At 35.5% G+C, this 4,687-nt stretch overlaps 1 pseudogene; it reads right to left on the reverse strand.

Annotated features, from left to right (window-relative positions):
* LOC122486412 lies at positions 1-311 on the reverse strand (annotated as a pseudogene).
* Between the last annotated feature and the right edge of the window lie 4,376 nt (positions 312-4,687).

Raw genomic sequence — 4,687 nt, forward strand, 5'->3', positions numbered from 1 at the left:
TCACTTCCATAATTGGGTAGACTTTGTAAACGAGTCATGGCAAGGTTTGGCCATGCTGCCAATAAGATTAAGAAATTTTTGGAAATCTATCTGTGATCAGAATTGAAGTCCAGTTTCTTCCTCATGTGGTCAAGGATAGTAGGGTCCTTCTGGTTCTTTCTGAAGGCAGCCAGTTCTGTGTTCCTGAAGGTTAGGAACTCTGCCTTGGAGAGCATGCCATTGTTACCCTCCTTTCCAGCATATTTCTGGAAAATAGCAATCAGAGACTCGATGCACTGCTCAGTCTCGGCAAGGTTAGGCATTTTTGCCATGTCTGCATGAAGCAGGCATGGAGGCTGTTACCCTCTGTGGTGCTGCTTTGCTAGATCTTCGAATACCAGAAAAATAGTTCACAATGTGTGTTCTTTTCATAACACAACAGCACTGATGTGACATACTTGTAACTTAATCTACATTATTAACATTTTTACATTACTCCTAGATAATTGGCAAAACAACGAATCATGTTTTGAGTTGTAGCATTTGCCTGGGTTTTTTTGGTGGAACTATCCTCAACATTGCCAGTTTCATGCTACCAACATGACAACCCTGAATATAGAGTTGAGGTGTGCAGTGACATACCATTCTGTAGAATTTCTACTCTACACATGCAATAAATGTAAATAAATTCAAGATAATAGATAATAGTACTCACTGGTAAGATAATTAGAAGTTTTGAGCTTTTACTATATTGCTTTTAATGCAATTAATTTAATTGTGAGTTTATGGAGTTTGATTTTTGATGTCTGTGTTTATTTAATAACCAGTTTGCAAGATTCCTGGAAATTGAACATTTGGCTCTCACAGGCCTCTTTGGATCAGGTCCACAACCAAGACATAACATCAGTAAGAAAGGAGGAAGGGGATGTTGTAGAGTTTGCAGTTTTTAAACATTTATTTTTATTTAATTTTTTTTATTTTTTAACTTGTTTTATTGTTTATTTTTTAAAATTTACATCCAAATTAGTTAGCATATAGTGCAACAATGATTTCAGGAGTAGATTCCTTAATGCCCCTCACCCATTTAGCCCACCCCCCTCCCACAACCCCTCCCATAACCATCAGTTTGTTCTCCATATTTATGAGTCTCATCTGTTTTGTCCCCCTCCCTGTTTTTATATTATTTTTGTTTCCCTTCCCTATGTTCATCTGTTCTGTGCCTTAAAGTCCTTATATGAGTGAAGTCATATGATACTTGTCTATCTCTGACTAATTTCACTTAGCATCATACCCTCTAGTTCTATCCATGTAGTTGCAAATGGCAAGATTTCATTCTTTTTGGTTGCCAAGTAATACTCCATTATATATATTTGATGGCTTCCTGTCTTACATTGAGGTCTGTCGTCCATTTTGAGTTTATTTTTGTGTATGGTGTAAGAAAGTGGTCCAGGTTCATTCTTCTGCATGCCACTGTCCAGTTTTCCCAGCACCACTTGAAGAGACTGTCTTTATTCCCTTGGATATTCTTTCCTGCTTTGTCAATGATTAGTTGGCCATATGTTTGTGGGTCCATTTCTGGGTTCTCTATTCTGTTCCATTGATCTGAGTGTCTGTTCTTGTGCCAGTACCATCCTGTCTTGATGATTACAGCTTTGTAGTAGAGCTTGAAGTCTGGGATTGTGATGCCTCCTGCTTTGGTTTTCTTTTTCAAGATTGCTTTGGCTATTCGGGGTCTTTTCTGGTTCCATACAAATTTTAGGATTATTTTTTCGAGATCTGTGAAGAACAATTTAAAACATCATAATTCACTAAAGTACAACAGTAGGAGTATTTTCACTCCCAATTATGTATAATAATTAGAGATCTGTTACTTAAATGGGCACCTCCATATTTTTAGATTCAATAAGGAAAAGGACATCTTTGAATCTTTTTTTTTCTCACCAACTTTTCCTACCACTTCCTTACCTCCATAGATTAAGAGCAAATATAATATTGATTTCCAACACAGACAAAATGTCAATGAAAGGCAAAACAAAACTGGAGTCAATTGAATTCTCTTTTTAATGCCTAATTGATTTTAAGCCTCCTAGATAATGAATGGAATAAAAAAATAATAAAAGTCCTGAAAGGAGATAATTCAGTCCAAGTCCCTTTATATGCCTGAAAATGGACATACCTCATGTTTGGATACCTTGCCTCAAGTTACCAGGTAATGACAGAGAAAAGATAAGAACTCTAGCCTCCTGACTGGAAGGTCATGCTTTTCACATTGCTCTATAGCAAACCTTAATTCTGGACCATCTTTATCAGGGGAGTCTTTGATATATTCCTTGGGTGTGAAAAGAAAGGACTATCCCATTCATCACGTGTCTGTGCCTGGCCTTTTAAATCCACCACCAGCACAGGCACAGTGAAGTTCTATTCCAGCTCATTGTGCTAGAAATAAACGGAGGTCTCATAGCAGCCATTACAGTCTAATTATATTTGACAGCCAACCTGACAGGTTTTGTTTATTTGTTTATTTATTCTTTTGGTGCTTATGGCTTCAAAAAAATGAATCACACTGTCAAAACCATCTTACCCTTCAGGAATTCTCTCTTTGCTTCATTTAAAAGCTTACAAAAGCGTCTATTTCTAACATGCCTGGTGAAAAGCATACAGCAAATGGTTTCATTGGGAAGTGTGTATAAGAATGCATAATTTGTGTGACAGCCAGTGATGGTCAGCTGTCTCTGATACACTGTGGTACACTGGGTAAAGGTGTGAGAATCATGACCTCATATAGGAAACCACATATGAAGATTTTTGTGTGTGGGAACAAGTGAGAGGACTGGTATTATTTTTAATCCTTTAAGCAACAAATGTGTCTACAAAATTTGGGCAACGTTAGACATAAAATGGTATAAGGTTCATAATGGCACTATCGCTAGTGGATAATTAACAGATTACATTTGACCTTACCTTGATTTATTGTTCTCCAGATGACCCCATTTTTTAGAAATATCAACATCATGTACTTAAATGTGATGTGATTAATTGAAATTGATCACTTTAAAACAGAGTTGCTGACTGAAGATCTCTCCTTTTTCCTATGTAATTCTAATTTTACCTATTTTCCTAAGACCGATGTTATATCCTAAATGGTTCAAAACAAGGTAATAAATATTTGGAAGTGTTGAGATCCAATTCCATATCAGCCTATTGAAATGATAATTTGATCCTAATTAAGTACAAAGAAATTAAAATCCAGGAAGAGGAAGATAGGATCAAATAGTGATAGCACTCTGTGTGAAAAACAGCTTTGGTTGGCTTCAAGCTCTTCATGAGTCATTATTGGGACAAGACTACAAAGAGCATGAGTGTGAACATTTTGAATCTTGCCTTCCTCTGAGAAATATAGGTGAGATCTTCTACTAGCCCTACTCCGGTCCAGACTGGAGAGTTCATGCCCGGGAGTGTGGTCAGCTTGAGCAATATATGTTTTCATTTTCCATGCCTTTGATTAAGCTTCACCTGGATACAATTGCAACTCAATGTTGAGAGTTTGGGCACTATTGCATTTGCTCATTCATCATGTGCTTATTGTGTTCTCTCTTCTAATTTATGTTTTTCTTACTCTCTGGTCTCATGTGGCTATTGATAATTGGTGATGTTGTTATTTTTGACAGTGTAAAAAGTAGAGAAATACATTTTATATGTGTTCCCTTTTATGTACTATTATATATACAGTGATTCCCAGAACTAAAACTTTCTAGCTTAATGAAAGTAGACTGTACTGAGTTTAGCTCTAGGGAGGACATAAGTAAAATATATAAAAATTGAGTATACTTGGGTGAAAATCCCCAGGAAGACTTTGGAGACTTAGTAAACCACCAAGTGCTATAGTTGGGAAAAAATTGAGACCTCATATTTATGTGTGAGAAAAATGAAAAATCAGTGGGTACTTCCTAACTAGGATAAATACTCATAAAAAGAATTGTTATACTTCAGTGAAATTCAGTTTATTTTTGTGACTCTGCTAGTGGATGGAAATTGTGGGTTCACAGATTCTGGTCAGCTTTAGAAAAATGTTTCTAACAGATGGATGTATTCAAAGATGGAATATGCTGCTTTATAATCAATATCCTGTTTCAAGAGATGTCCAAGTGGAACTGAAAAACAAATATATTAGCTGGTTTATAAATGAGTGTGATTTATCAGATATAGAGTTCCAATAAGTGGATTCTCAAAGATTTCCTTCAACTCAGAGAATCTATGATTCAATGGTACATCATTGGTGACTTCAACATTTATATCTCCAAACACCTGACTGTATGTAGCTTTATTCAAGATGATGAAGAGAAAATGGCATCATCCTCATTTAGTTTTCTATTAGTTCATAATCTGTCATCTAAAACACAGCAATGATTGACAAGTTTTGCTCAAGTACCATCCCTACCACTTGTTAACATTAATCACTCAGCCTAGAAGAATGAGTAGTGGCTATTTATAAACCTACACCTAATTTTTTTTAATCTTAATTTTCCTATGTAGGTTTTCACATATTTAATTAGCTTATAGACAATTCATTTATTAAATCATAAAGCTTAGGTATTGATTTAATATAGCATAGACTTTAAAAAGGAATGTTTAATAATGGAGAATGATGTTTAATCAACGTGTTGAATGTGAAACCGATTCATAATTTGAAAGGTCAACAATAAAGGGC

The sequence above is a fragment of the Prionailurus bengalensis genome, chromosome A2, assembly GCF_016509475.1.
Source record: "Prionailurus bengalensis isolate Pbe53 chromosome A2, Fcat_Pben_1.1_paternal_pri, whole genome shotgun sequence".
Classification (NCBI taxonomy): Eukaryota; Metazoa; Chordata; class Mammalia; order Carnivora; family Felidae; genus Prionailurus; species Prionailurus bengalensis.